This window comes from Gorilla gorilla, chromosome 8, assembly GCF_029281585.2.
Source record: "Gorilla gorilla gorilla isolate KB3781 chromosome 8, NHGRI_mGorGor1-v2.1_pri, whole genome shotgun sequence".
Taxonomy (NCBI): domain Eukaryota; kingdom Metazoa; phylum Chordata; class Mammalia; order Primates; family Hominidae; genus Gorilla; species Gorilla gorilla.
The window spans coordinates 72,728,899-72,745,453 of NC_073232.2; positions in this window are offsets into that span (position 1 = coordinate 72,728,899).

Here is a 16,555-nt window from a genome sequence, read left to right on the forward strand (position 1 = left end):
TCAAAGGAATCCTACCTGTACAATATGGATGCAAATGCACATTCTTAGGTGCACAGTCCATGGAACACTTCCATGGAAATGAATGGTATTCATCTTGTGTAAGTGATTATCAAGAAAATCACCGGGGCCAGGAGTGGTGCCTCATGCCTATAATCCTATAACCCCAGCACTTTGGGAGGCCTAGGCAGGTGGATTACCTGAGGTCAGGAGTTCGAGACTAGCCTGACCAACATGGTGAAACCCTGACTCTACTCAAAATACAAAAATTAGCTGGGCATGGTGGCAGGTGCCCATAATCCCAGCTACTCGGGAGGCTGAGGCAGGAAAATTGCTTGAACCCAGGAGGTGGAGGTTGCAGTGAGCCAAGATCACGCTGTTGCACTCCAGCCTGGGTGACAAGAGTGAAACTCTATCTCAAAGGAAAAGAAAATCACCAAGCTATGTCTTCTAAGTCACTGGATGTCATCTTCTCCCCCCAGATCATAAAGTATATACAGTGCAGCTGCCCACAGACCTCATCCCTCCCCTGTCCACCCTCCAGCTACCACTAAGCCTTCATCTGATTAGTTTGAAGAGCACATTCATCTGATGAGTTCGAAGAGCAATAATGAAAGTTAGTGAAATCAGGAGAAATTTATGATCTCAATTTAGCCACAAACCAAGAATAATGCAGGCAGAATTACTGTCATCTTCCTGAAGTTACTCTGCCAATGGAATTAAATGCTCTCTAAAGATATCACCTTTTTGACAGGATGAGAGATTATTTCACTCTCCTTGCTAAATCAGTCCAATTTAAAACCACAAATTATGCTAAATGTGATTTAGGGCCTTGTCTTGTGGACTCAAACAATAGCCTCATATTCAATTTACAAAACCTCTCCCAGCCTTTTGGTGAGCATGTGAATTTTTTGCTTAAGACTCCAATCAAGCTAGATGAGAAAAAAAATTACACAGCTAATATTCTCCCTAAATATACAGAATTTTTTTTAACCCCCAGCCATAGTGAAAATCTAAAGAAATTAACATGCAGACCCGTCTGGATGGGATGGTATTCACTCTTTGAACCAATACTTAGAGAATGCTGATTAGGTGCTCAGTGCCATACTTTTCACACATAGCATCTCAATACTTTGGGGGTAAAGTAGGAGGGGCATGTTATTTAAGGAAAGTAAGTTACAAAAGACAGGGTATCAAAGTCAATAAACTGAAACAGGCCTAGTGCTTGGAAAATAAACTACTCCCAACCAAACTAGTTGTCCAGAAAAAATAACCAGTTAGCAATATGAATTGTGTCACGACTAAATCATATACATATGTGGCAGGAACAATTTTAGCTATTTCAAAAAGGCCACTGCAATATCTTACCACTCAAAATATTTTATTGGAATTTTCCAGATATCTATAGGATGCATGAGCAAGAAGCATTTTAAAACCTAATAGCGTGCATCAGTATATTTCTTATCATGTCTTTGAAATGTTCCTTTTTCATCAATCTGTCCAGCTTCTGACCTATGACCCCAGCTGACCTATGACACCGAAGAAACTGAAGAGCAATGTGGTCCTTGACCCTACAGTGCTGTGTGTGCCCTTACTCAACTCATAACCTCTCTGGGTGTCTATAAAATAAGAAGGCTGGATTATGACCGTTTCCAAGGTCTCTTCCACCTCGTTTTAACATTCTAGGATTCTAACAGGAGATGGATTATGAAAATCAATGATAGGGCTTCAAATAATTCAGCAAATGGGGCCCTCAATTAGGAAGCTTAGTCATGTAGAACTTTGCTTCTGACAAAGAATTCAGTATCATTTTCTGTGTAGCCAAAGACGGTTGCTTTAAGTTTGAGACTTCAGTTGCTAGGTTTGGGGGAACAGTCCCAAAGGACTCAGACATTCCCTGGCTCCTCAATGTCACATTTTGCTCTAGCTGCAGGATCACAGGACTGCTGGGGATGCTTTCTTCCTAGAGCGTCTGCTGGTGTTTTGGAAAAGTGACAAGGATGTGGTCACATCACCCCAGAGACAAATCTCAAAGTTTCTTCTGGGCTTTGTAGCAGTTCCACCTAACACACCTGGCATGACCTTTTTTCCTTCAAGTTCTCCTAAACTGAAGAAACTGAATGTGATTCAAGAGTTTTGTCCATCTGACGTGCCAGCCCTAGACTTGGCAATTCAGCACCCCCGTCTCCCACAGCACAGTTTCTGGAAGGTTCCACAAGCAGCCCAAAGTGCCTGAAGGGCTCATTAACTTCTCTTTGGCCGGAAGCACCTCCACTTTGCTGGACAGGCTGGAGAAACCAGAGTCCATCTGTGCGAAACACTGGCACAGCCCCTTCCTGAGCAACAGCTTTACTCCTAAAAGGACATGTATCTACGGCCATTGGTTATATCTGCAACAGGCATGAGCCACCCGGCACTGCACAGTTGATGCACATTCACAAAATCAACAATCAATCAGCTCAAGAATAGGCTTTCCCTAACCAGCCAGCAGCCCACAAACTATCTCCCCTGCACACAAAGAATCAAAATCAACTACCGTTATAACAATTGCAGTTTCAATTCTGTTGAATTGAGTAAGGAAGATTCTGTTCTATGATCTAAAATTAATAATTCCACAACCAACATCTTAAAGCAGTTTAGGAGTTTACCAATAATAATTAGCAGGGTGTGTTCTGGGGCTGGGCTATCTGATGCACAGCCACTAGCTACATGCAGCTATTTGAATTTAAACCTAGATTAATCAAAAATAAAATGATGAATGCTATTGTTTGGTCACAGCAGCCACATTTAAAGAGCTCAACAGCCACATGTGGTGTCTAGTGGCTCCACTACTGCATGGCGGAGATACTGACCGTTTCATCACCACAGAACGTTCTATTAGAGAGCCCTGCTCTATGGCAGTGGGTCTCAAACCACGGAGACATCAGAATCACCAGAGGCCTTGCTAAAATACAGATGGAGGAGTATCCTGGAGTTTCTGATTTAGTAGGTTTGGGGTAAAGCCTGAGAATCTGAATTTCCAGCAGCTTCTCAGGGGATGCTGATGTTGCTGCTCTGGGAACCATATTTTCGCTTAGAAAACTTTGAATTCATTGGCAGCATCATGATTATCAATCCAACACATATGTCCCTTACCCCATGCAATAATGCAATAATAATCAATCTTATCCAAATGAAGATGCTTATTGAGCCTGGGGATTGATGAAAAGTGAAACAAATGATACTCTAGATAGCTAACACGTTCAACATGGGTGCCACAATCAAACCCTTTCTAGTCAACTTCTGCTTCCCCACACAGGATTTTATGGCGAGATCAGTATTGCTTAAGATGGACAATGTTCCAGAGGAGAAAAGCCTTGAATTCCCTAGCACACTGAATTAAGTCACTCAGTGGCAAATTCATCATGACCAAGGGTGGCCATACAAAGAGATGTCACCTGCTATACTGCTCAGCTTCAAAACACTGAGCCTTAACGGCAGGATGCTAGGTGGTAGTGACGGCACAGACAGACCGGCTTGGGTGCAGCTGATTTGGGGGCTTTTTGAGCAAAAGCATCTTGTGGCCCTTGAGGCAAAGAAACAAAGCTGTAAGGAGCGACAGACTCTGGGAGCAGCAGGCACAATGTGAAAACATAAGGACAAGTGCTCTGCTTGGGTGCAGCCCACGGGAGGGTCAGGGGGTCACACTTTGGTCTTTAGAGTCATATGGTTACCAGCGACAGCCAGGTTCTCTTCAGCTCCAGAAGGACAGCACTAGACCCTGCACCATGCTAACGCACACCTACGGCTGCCAGGAAGCCAGAAGCTGCTCCGAACACATGGCGCTTTCCATCCACAGCACGGGCATGAAATATGGAGTTGACCTCCACCCACCATCTCCACCAAACTTCTGGGCAGTTGGGGGCTGCACTACACCCAACTGTTTTTGCAGAAGCACCAAAGGATGTTTTTAGAACTAGTGATTCCTGAGCTAGGGCTGGCCCAGAGCATGAAAGCCAGGGGACCAAGCCTCTTTGAAAAAAGTGAACTGATGGCTGAACCTCTGCTTCCAGTGATGGATGGTGAGTTACAGCAAGGGAATGAAGAGGAGGACTTAGGGCAGGCAACTGCTTACAGCCAGGGCTAGGACAGCAGGTGGCACAGGGGCATGCCGCCCTTGTGCTGCAATGGTGGTAACACTACTGTATTGTGCCCGCTTCCAGCATGCAAAAATGCCACCAACCCTCAGGCCAAAGAGTCCCCAAAGAAAACAGATGGAATGAGTCACAGCAAAATGAAGCCGAATAGCATTGCTTCTAAAAACCTGACATATTGCTATTTTTTAAAAAAGGAGGTTTTTGTCTGTTGCCATAACAAATGAAAATGACTGCTCAGATGTTTACAATGTCATATATTTCTACAGCTTTTTAAAATAAAGCACAGAAGGATAGAGGATGGTAGAGGATATTAAAATTAGCTTGTCACTTAGATAACTTAGTATATTACATTACTACAATTAAGTTACTAGAAAAATTACTAAAAACCTGAGAATAGATGAAAATGAGTGAGATTATTCATTATAGGTATGGGAGAGGGAAGGACCATTTATGAGAAAATGGTGAAAGTAAACATTTCCTTGCCCCAGCATTTGATGAATATGATACTGAAAAACAAGTGCCCCTCTTTGGCCTGAATGAAGCAAGGGAGAAAAAAACCAAATTAGCAGAAACGAGATGAAATATGACTTGGGGCATCCGTGGTCAAAGTGAAAGCACAGGCTTTTTAATCTCTAGCCGTAATAACTGGAGAACATCAGTCCATTCACAGCACAAAGGTGGTGTCTAGACTAATTATACACATGCCAATTCTTTCAGCAAATCATAGTTCTCGATGCCATTTTAATGATTTTACATAAAGAAGAATCTTCTCAGTCTCGCATAGGAATAATTAAACTATTCAGCACTTTATATGCAAAAAATGTCATTTGTAGTTATAGTGATTAATTACCTTCAAGTCCTCCTAAGCACTTTATATGCAAAAAAAAAGGTCATTTGTAGTTATAGTTTTGGCCAGAAAACAAAGGTTTTCTGGCCAAAAACACAAGGTGGATAATTAACTTGTTACATATTACCATAAGAGTGTGAAGTTCAAAAGTATACTAATGAAAACTGGCTTCACAGATTTTATGGGATTTCACCCAAAGCAGGTATTAAAGCAGTGAATTACAGTAGTTCTGGGTTACTTAAAAACATAAAGTTTATGAAACAGTGAAACAAATTATCATTTAAAAGGTTCTACATGTTCCTCAAGGTAAACATAAAATAGCAAAATATCTAAGGATCTACCCCAAGAAAGGCCAACAAATATTATTAGCTTTATAAATAACAAAGTTCTCCAAATATTATTAGTTTTATAAATAACAAAGGTAATGCTACTTTCAGTTAATAAACAACAAGTATTTACTGAGAACCTGTGTCCCGAAAGCACATGCTCACTCTGTCCTATTATGAGCCGCCTCAGGATTCTATAGCCTAAGTCATTTTAGTAAACAAAAATGTCCCTGGTTTAACTCACTGCAACACAATGGTCCTACTCTTTCAGCAGCAATGTGAAAATGAATTGCATGAAAATTAGAGGAAAAAAGGTATAAGCAAATAATAAGGTAGATTTTAGAGTATAAAGCCAAACATGCAAAAATATATGTTCCTGAGCTATAAAAAGGTGTATGCATAACCAAACAAATCTCCTAAAAAACTGATAAGCATAGATTTCTTCTCCTCTGAGGATATAAAAATTAGTTAATTTCTGAATCTTGTGTTAACCTCCAAAGCATCTTCAGGAGGGCATATGAACTCTGAATTCTTACAGGAACACCGCTTCTAAATTGCACTCCAGTTCTGATGCGCTACCCCTCCAGCAAAGCCGTACATCAATAAAGAGCTTTAACTGGGGAGCTGGGAGGGAAAAGCAGCGCTGAGAGGAAAGGAAATGGCATTCAATGGCATTCAGTGGCCGGGGGAGGAGGTGACATCCAGCGAAGGGTAAGAAAAGGAAGGGTAGGAAAAATGCCCAGGAAATTCCAAAACACTGGGAAGAGAGAGAAGGAGAATATGAAAAAAAACTTCAACCCATCGATGGAGAATAACAAGCTCAGTGTTATAAAAGGAGTGATCTAGGCTCTTTTATATGAGTACATGTCTTTATTATGTATAATATATTTGAATGTATATCTACATGTAAACCTCGATTATTAACATTATGAGGTAGACAGTAAGCAAGTCATATTCTGTCTTGCACTCTCTTACACGTACACATAAAAAGCATGTTTTGCCATTAGTTTCTGTCTTCCTTTACAATTAAGAATTAATCTAGGCTGGGTGCAGTGGCTCACACTTGTAATCCCAGCACTTTGGGAAGCTGAGGTGGGTGGGTTGCTTGAGCCCAGGAGTTTCAGACCAGCCGGGGTGACAGGGCAAAACTCTACCTCTACAAAAAATTAGCTGGCATGGTGGTGAATGCCTGTAGTCCCAGCTACTCAGGAGCCTAAGGTGGAAAGATCACTTGAACCTGGAGGTTAAGGCTGCAGTGAGCCGAGATTGCACCACTGCACTCCAGCCTGGGCAACAAAGTAAGACCCTGTCTCAAAAAAAAAAAAAAGGAATTAATCCAGCAAGAGGCCAAAACTGGACTGCTTCTCTTCCTACTGGACCTTATCTTTAGGGTCACTGCATGAGGAAGGCAGGAAGGGGAGGGAAAGGAAGAGGCCCAAGGCTAGGAAAATCCACCAAATCCACATGGGAGCTTTGATCTTTCCCTTTGAACTAACACAACTATGGCTTTTAACTTTAGGAATTGTCCCTGTTCTTCCATTGGAATGAGTAAGGATCCAGAGCCACAGGAACACTTCGTCCATGGCGCTCCTAGATTGACCTGATGGGGCATCTCAAGTGCACACACACATCACTTGCAGAGACAGCAGTGTACATGGTGGAGCAGCCACTTGGAAGCCGTGCAGAAAGCTCTGTCGTTCCCTCATTCTCGTCACTTAACTACACCTGTCTCCTCCACGTGATATAGAGTGGGGGTTCAACAAGTTTGCTCTTGTCACTTTCATCTCCTGCTGAAGTTATTACATAGGTGTTGTTCTTGATGGTCCCCAGGCTGTGGGGTACCTTGTATTTCTTTCCACACAGTGCTGGTTCAGTTGGATGAAAAGGAGGGCTTCACAGAGAAAGATGAGCATTCATCTCAACTTTCTGAAGGATAAGCAAAATCCAGAGAGAGGGGTAGGAACTTCAGATTTTAGAAAAATTCAGGTAACTAGAACAAAGAATATATAGGCAGGGGAAAAAAAGCTAAAGAAATAGCAAAAAATTAGACAAAAGAGGGTTCAGACTGAAAACAGCAAAATGCAAGGTCAATGAGTTTGTTAACTGGTTATCAGTTGTATTTGAGTGGTTTTGGCCTATGAGGCTGACTGACGAAGAAAATGAAAAATGGAAATGGGAAAGGCATTCCATTAAAAAAAATCTGCATGTGCCCACAGTCATGTTCCATTCAAGCCTGGGAGCTATGGGATTACAAATTCTTATTTAACCAAATGTAAATTTAAGCAGATAAATAAGGTAGCACTTATCAACATTTTTTAAGAAGCCATCAAGAGTGAGTTCTGTGATGCATTAAAAATCGTCTAAAGTTTTATACAAATTTCCAAGAAGCATCTCCTTTAAGAAATAGCATCACTAGGCCAAGGCAGATATATAGCTTGAGGCCAGGAGTTCAAGACCAGCCTGGCCAATATGGTGAAAGCCATCTCTACTAAAAACAAAAACTAGCTGGGCATGGTGATGCACGCCTGTAGTCCCAGCTATTAGGGAGGCTGAGGCAGAAGAATCGCTTGAACCTGGGAGAGGGAGGTTGCAGTGAGCCGAAATCGTGCCACTGCCTTCCAACCTGGATGACAGAGTAAGACCCTATCTCAAAAAGAAAAAAAATAGCATCACTATGTCCACACTGCATACAAACATACTAGTGTTATCTTCACCCAACTCTGGAGTTTCTAAATCTGAGCTATGTGGACCTCTAAAAAATTCATGGATGAACACAATGGGATCCATAGGCCTGCTGAAATTAGAACCATCACATGCACTTCTCTACGGATCAGGGTTGTAGTTTTCACTCTACTACTTAAAAAAGTCAGTGACTTAAGAAAAGTTAAGAAGGCCAGGCACAGTGGCTCACAGTGGCCTTCCAGTACTTTGGGAGGCCAAGGAAGGAGGATCTCTTGAGCCGAGGAGATCGAGTCCAGCCTGGGCAAATTAGCCAGGCGTGGTGGTGTACATCCATTTGGGAGGCTTGTTTGAGCCCAGGAGTTTCAGGCTACAGTGGGCTAGGATCATGCCACTGTACTCCAGCCTGGGTGATAAAGACACTATCTCTAAAAAATAAAAACATAAAAAAAGAGAAGAGATGCTCTAGAAGAATGTATGCACCTAAGTATCGCACTTCTTAGTGTATCTCCTCTAACATCCTGTACATACACTCACATGTACACACACACCAAGTTATTTAGGAGAGAGTGCATCAACTGAAAATCTATGTATAATATTTTGCTATTACATCAATTCTGTTTGATAGACATTCTATCATCAATAGCGAAAGAAACCTTTTTCAGGATCAGCCGCGCACATGGGCTAACTATGAGTTGGAAAGTGACAGACTTACACTCCCCCGTCTTATTTTCTCCACAGCCTGCCACCGTTCTGAAGTTCTCACGATTGGGGTGGTTCCATTTAAAAATATACTGTGGAGGAATTAGCATGTTAGCTAGCTTCCGCTTAGCACAGAACAGGACCTCAAGAAAAAGGATTCTGGAACAGGTACATTTTGGTTGGTGGGGCTGACGACAAAGAGAATGGGGGCAGGGGGGTAGCCACAGTCTACAAGCTGAGGATAGATAAGATGCCATCAGGCGGACACTTCTTTGACTTCACCTGCTGGCCTTGGGTTGCCCTGGTTCTGGGTCCCTGAGTCAACAGATCCTCCCATGGGACAATCTCAGGAGCTCACTCACTAAAGCCAAAAGGAGCAACACATGCCCAATGGCCAGTGATTTCTGCTCCTCTCCCTTCTGCCACCCTCTACCCTATCAAATGAAAAGAACATTCCATGCTCATAGATATGAAGAATCAATATTATTAAAATGGCCATACTTCTCCCCCAAATTTACAGATTCAGTGCTATTCAATGCATTGAATGTTAAAACCCAGATTTTAACTGTGTGTAATATGTCAGTGGCCAGTGTGGAAGAACTCAGATGTGCTCCTTAAAAAATACTGAGGTCTCAGAGCAGGCACAGTGGCTCATGTCTGGAATCCCAGCACTTTGGGAGTCTGAGGTGGATGCTCTGGAGTTCGAGACCAGCCTGGGCAAGCTGGGTAACAGAGGGAGACTCCATCTCATTAAAAAAAAAAAAAAAAGGCAGGGTGATAAAGAAAAGGGCAGGCAGCACCATTGCAAGCTGGAGCCAGAATGATATCACCCCTGAGGGGTCCTTCTTTTTGAGAATCCCGTTATCTCCTGTGAATCCTGATGTTCTGAAAAAAATGTATGAGATGCTTCGGCTAAGTTGCAAATGATGATAGAGCAGATTCTCAAGACTGTATTTTCATGCTGTTTCCTTTCTTTCAATGTAGGAGACAATGACTTGGCCCAGCAGCTAGCAGTTCTCTGTGGCAGAGAGATCCCTGGGCCCATCCGGTCTACTGAGATGGCCATCCGCTTCATCTTGGACTCCAGTGTAACCAGGGCAGGCTTCAATGCATCCTTTCACAAGAGTAATGAGTTTAAATATTTTTTAATCCCATGTTATCCCATCTCCTCTCCTTTCCTCTCTCTTTCTCTCTTCCTAATATAGCTTTCTGGGCACGAGGACACAAGGCACGTCAGAGGACATGGGTCTCTGCCCAGGCTCTGGATGGCTGGCTCCCCTTATGTCAATGCTGATTCCTGATCCAAAGCACTGTGGCCAAGTCGTACAAAAGTGTCCTGCTTCAGGCCTCTGGGTGGGGCATCTTCACTCCAGAGGAGGTGTGTCCATGAAATGCATGAGAGAGAGCTTTAAAGCAATTTTTCAGCCTAGCTGAGGGCTGGAACTAGAGCACAGCTCATATCCATAACTCATCGACGGAGCAAAACGTCATCATTTATCCTTATGAATTACTTGGTTAAAGTCATCCATTTGAGGGTTGGCAGGAAGAGTTTGTTGCTCTTGAAACATGAACTTGATGAGTCAAAAACAGGCACCATATATGGGATGCCATCATGCACAGTATGATTGAGACTTTTCAAACTTGACATGTGAAGTCCATTAACAGCCTTAAATCCAAACTAAATGAAAGGTAATAAAGTAGTCCATGGAAGAGTGAAAGACTCCCATGTTTTTAACTGAAAAACATAATTTTAAAGTAGATTCTCAATCTAACATTAAAAATTAATCTAATATTTCCTCCATGCTTGTATATACCTTTTATAAAGTAGGGAGCAACTGATGATAAATTGTGATCCTCACACTCAAGAGAGGCAGGCTGCATAGTGGCTTAAGAGCATGGGCTTTGGAATTAGACCTAAGATAAATTTTCTTTTTTAATTATACTTTAAGTTCTAGGGTACATGTGCACAATGTGCAGGTTTGTTACACATGTATACATGTGCCATGTTGGTGTGCTGCACCCATTAACTCATCATTTACATTAGGTATATCTCCTAATGCTATCCATCCTCCCTCCTCGCACCCCACCCCACGACAGGCCCCGGTGTGTGATGTTCCCCTTCCTGTGTCCAAGTGTTCTCATTGTTCAATTCCCACCTATGAGTGAGGACATGCGGTGTTTGCTATTTATGACAAACCCACAGCCAATATCGTACTGAATGGGCAAAAACTGGAAGCATTCCCTTTGAAAACTGGCACAAGACAGGGATGCCCTCTCTCACCACTCCTATTCAACATAGTGTTGGAAGTTCTGGCCAGGGCAATCAGGCAGGAGAAAGAAATAAAGGGCATTCAATTAGGAAAAGAGGAAATCAAATTGTCCCTGTTTGTGGATGACATGATTGTATATTTAGAAAACCCCATCATCTCAGCCCAAAATCTCCTTAACCTGATAAGCAACTTCAGCAAAGTCTCAGGATACAAAATCAATGTGCAAAAATCACAAGTATTCTTATACACCAATAACAGACAGAGAGCCAAATCATGAGTGAACTCCCATTCACAATTGCTTCAAAGAGAATAAAATACCTAGGAATCCAACTTACAAGGGATAAATTTTCACCTCTGCAATTTAACTAGCTGTGTGAGCTGTCTACCCTTCCTTGCTGATGAGCTTCTAGTCCCTGACCACTGGAGAATTAATGCCTGCTCCTTTCATTCTCTTCCTTCACCTCCTGCCCTCTCACTGTCATGTATACATTAATATGTATGGCAGCTCATTATACATACATACATGTATACATATGAATGTATATAGTGAGGGTAGAACCATTGTAATTGATTTATATGTGTGTGTATATATGTGTGCGTATATATGTATATAATATATATAAATATGTGTATCTATAAGTGTGTTTGTGTGTGTATATATGTGTGTGTGTGCATATATATATATATACTTGGCAGCTCCTGGTCTAGAATGTATTTCAAATTTAACCTGTGATATAATGGACTTTGGAGACTCATAAGCAAGGAGGATGGGTGGGGTATGAGGGATAAAAAACTACATATTGGGTGTAATGTATACTAGCCAGGTAACCAGTGCACTAAAATCTCAGACTTCACCAGTATGCAATTTATCCATTTAACCAAAAACCACTTGTACCATAATTAGATAGATAGATAACCGATAACAAAAAATGTAACCTTTGAAAACTGAACACTTTATTCCCACCCTTTTCCATGCCACCACCGCCCCCAATTCTACACTCCTCACAATGTTAGCAACTGGAAAGTACATTTTTCTCATTATTTAAGTCAAAAATCTTGATGTTATTTTTGACTTTTCTGTTTGTCTCACACTTAACCATCAACAAATCACACTGGCTCTACCCTCACAATGTATCTAGATTTCAACCACGCCTCTCCATTTCTGTTGCTACCAGCCTAGCCCATGCGCCTATCATCTCTCCTTGGCCTCAGGCAGTCCCTTTTTTATTGGACACTCTGCTCCTGCCCTTCCCTGCCCTCCACTCCTTACAGTCTAAGGACTGCACATAGAGTGATATTTTCAAATGTAAGTGAGATCATGCCATTCTGATGCCCAAAACCCTTCGTCTTCCTCTTCTTACTCAGAATAAGTCTTTTCAGTTTCCTGCATGACCTAGACATGCTGCTACCTTTGGAATCTCTCATTCTGCCTCATCCATTCTGACTTCCATGATGTACCTCTGCCACATCAAGCCTTTACATTAACTGTTTTCTGAACTGGAATGTTTTCTCCCACATAAACATCTGGCTTGATTCTTTATTTCATGAATGTCTCTGCTAAGATGTTACTCCAATGACGTGGCTTTTCCAACTTAACTCTGACAATAAAGTACCCTTCTCCCTCCTCCCATCCATTTTTCTTTATAGAATTTATCACTATCTCACATATTATGTATTTGTTTATTTTATGTCTTCCCCATCTATAAAGAAATCTTTATGAAAGTAGGTAATTTGTCTTCATTACTTACCTCTATATCCCATATCTCAACAACCACCACAAACGGAGTAGCCAATAGCATGTGCTCAATACATGCTTGTTATGCTAATCATTTCCTACACTCTGGCTTTATTTTCAAGCATTTTTATTGCCTACACTGTGAAAACCCCCCAAGAAAACTAAGAAAGCATAAAAATCCAGTTGCCAATTCTATTGAAATAACCTACCTTTGTTTCTTTGTGGGAAGGCTCTGGTGGATATTTGCATGCAGACAAGGGATCATCATGTTCCCCAGGTATCCAGAGATCTACCCATCCAACCTCAACTGTTCCTGGCACGTCCTGGTCCAAAGTGGCCTGACCATTGCTGTCCATTTTGAACAGCCTTTCCAGATTCCAAATGGTGATTCTTCTTGCAACCAGGGGGATTACTTGGTGGTAGGTCTTGCTTGCTACCCTTTCTAATTATGTTTTCCACAGACTTCATTCAGAAAACAAAATGATAATTTTTCTTTCCTGGGACATAAATGGATAAGAATTACATACTCCTTCTTTTGCAATGTAAAGGAGTTGATGCAATTTTAATTTGTCTTTCCAGCTAGGAAATGGCCCTGATATCTACTCTCCACCCTTCGGACCCTGTGGAGGAAATGGTCATTTTTGTGGCAGTCGTGCTTCATCGACTGTGTTCACCTCGGATAATCAAATGTTTGTTCAGTTTATTTCTGATTATAGTAATGAAGGGCAAGGATTTAAGATCAAATATGAGGCAAAGAGTTAAGGTAAGTATTTTCACTGAGAATTATATCTACTTTTCCTGCAATTGCTTGGTCTTCTTTGATTAAGTAGATTTGAGAAAAAAACATATAAAGTTTTCTTTTCTGAACTAACAGTAATAGAATTAATAAGAATGCCTACTCTCAAGTACTTATTATGTTTGATACATTCAATATCTCATTGTGACTACTTTTCAAGTAAAGTACCATTATTTCGGTTTTAAAGATAAGTAAAACGAGGCTTGGACTTTTCCAAGGCCACATATCTAATTAGTGACCAAAGTGAAATGTTCCATGAGTATAAGATACACTATTCTTCTTGATCCCTGAAACTCCTTAGACCTTTCCATTATAAGATGTCTAATTGTAAGTTAAATCTAGCTATAGAAACATTATAAGAATTACATTTGCCTTATTTTGTAATAATGTGTATGCTGTTTTTAAAAGAACATATAATCTTTTGATTATATTATTACTGATTTAATTATAAATTACCTAAGATCTTTACTTAATTGCTTGTACTTAATTGCACTTGATTATAATTGCATTTAATTCTACTGTAATGATTTGATTTTGGTGACATTTACCTTTTAGTAATGTTTAATTGAATAAATAAATTAAATAAATAAATAGGCATCACTTCCAAAAAACGGAGTAATGTCAGTAGAAAGTAATATAATAATAAATTTTTGCTTTGTCACACCAGAAGTTAGATAATATAGATTTCAAAATGATCCTATGACTTGTATCCCAGATTCCTAAATGTATTTATATACAAATAAATATCAATGAAATCATATGTTTTATTGCACATTGTATGAGATTTAAAGTCAACATCATTTCTTCATTTTGGTAAAAGAAATGAGTAAGAGCGTTTACCAACCGACACACAAAAATAATCAAAAAGCTGGAGTAAGGTCCAAAACACCAGGGAAGGGGCTTTGGTCACTTCCCAGTGCACAGAGCTCTGGCACAAGGAAGGAGCTTTAATGCAGCTCTGTGGGCACCTGCACTATGGCTTTCTAGGCTGGGACCTTCTCATCCCTCCCTCTCTCCATGTTGAGCTTTGCAACTGAGTCAGGAATGGGCAGGTTTTCAACTGGTACCAAAGCATTTTGAGAGTAGCAGTGTCTTGAGTCTAGTGAGTAGACGTCAGCCCACCTGACAGAACTCTACTTTTCTTTTTCTTTTAATTCTTTTTTTTTTTTATTATACTTTCAGTTTTAGGGTACATGTGCACATTGTGCAGGTTAGTTACATATGTATACATGTGCCATGCTGGTGTGCTGCACCCACTAACTCGTCATCTAGCATTAGGTATATCTCCCAATGCTATCCCTCCCCCCTCCCCCCACCCCACCACAGAACCCAGAGTGTGATATTCCCCTTCCTGTGTCCATGTGATCTCATTGTTCAATTCCCACCTATGAGTGAGAATATGCGGTGTTTGGTTTTTTGTTCTTGCGATAGTTTACTGAGAATGATGATTTCCAATTTCATCCATGTCCCTACAAAGGACATGAACTCATCATTTTTTATGGCTGCATAGTATTCCATGGTGTATATGTGCCACATTTTCTTAATCCAGTCTATCATTGTTGGACATTTGGGTTGGTTCAAAGTCTTTGCTATTGTGAATAATGCCGCAATAAACATACGTGTGCATGTGTCTTCATAGCAGCATGATTTATAGTCCTTTGGGTATATACCCAGTAATGGGATGGCTGGGTCAAATGGTATTTCTAGTTCTAGATCCCTGAGGAATCGCCACACTGACTTCCACAATGGTTGAACTAGTTTACAGTCCCACCAACAGTGTAAAAGTGTTCCTATTTCTCCACATCCTCTCCAGAACCTGTTGTTTCCTGACTTTTTAATGATTGCCATTCTAACTGGTGTGAGATGATATCTCATAGTGGTTTTGATTTGCATTTCTCTGATGGCCAGTGATGATGAGCATTTTTTCATGTGTTTTTTGGCTGCATAAATGTCTTCTTTTGAGAAGTGTCTGTTCATCTCCTTCACCCACTTTTTGATGGGGTTGTTTTTTTCTTGTAAATTTGTTTGAGTTCATTGTAGATTCTGGATATTAGCCCTTTGTCAGATGAGTAGGTTGCGAAAATTTTCTCCCATTTTGTAGGTTGCCTGTTCACTCTGATGGTAGTTTCTTTTGCTGTGCAGAAGCTCTTGAGTTTAATTAGATCCCATTTGTCAATTTTGTCTTTTGTTGCCATTGCTTTTGGTGTTTTGGACATGAAGTCCTTGCCCATGCCTATGTCCTGAATGGTAATGCCTAGGTTTTCTTCTAGGGTTTTTATGGTTTTAGGTCTAACATTTAAGTCTTTAATCCATCTTGAATTAATTTTTGTATAAGGTGTAAGGAAGGGATCCAGTTTCAGCTTTCTACATATGGCTAGCCAGTTTTCCCAGCACCATTTATTAAATAGGGAATCCTTTCCCCATTGCTTGTTTTTCTCAGGTTTGTCAAAGATCAGATAGTTATAGGTATGCGGCGTTATTTCTGAGGGCTCTGTTCTGTTCCATTGATCTGTATCTCTGTTTGGTACCAGTACCATGCTGTTTTGGTTACTGTAGCCTTGTAGTATAGTTTGAAGTCAGGTAGTGTGATGCCTCCAGCTTTGTTCTTTTGGCTTAGGATTGAGTTGGCGATGCGGGCTCTTTTTTGGTTCCATATGAACTTTAAAGTAGTTTTCTCCAATTCTGTGAAGAAAGTCATTGGTAGCTTGATGGGGATGGCATTGAATCTGTAAGTTACCTTGGGCAGTATGGCCATTTTCACGATATTGATTCTTCCTATCCATGAGCATAGAATGTTCTTCCATTTGTTTGTATCCTCTTTTATTTCCTTGAGCAGTGGTTTGTAGTTCTCCTTGAAGAGGTCCTTCACATCCCTTGTAAGTTGGATTCCTAGGTGTTTTATTCTCTTTGAAGCAATTGTGAATGGGAGTTCACTCATGATTTGGCTCTCTGTTTGTCTGTTGTTGGTGTATAAGAATGCTTGTGATTTTTGTACATTGATTTTGTATCCTGAGACTTTGCTGAAGTTGCTTATCAGCTTAAGGAGATTTTGGGCTGAAACAATGGG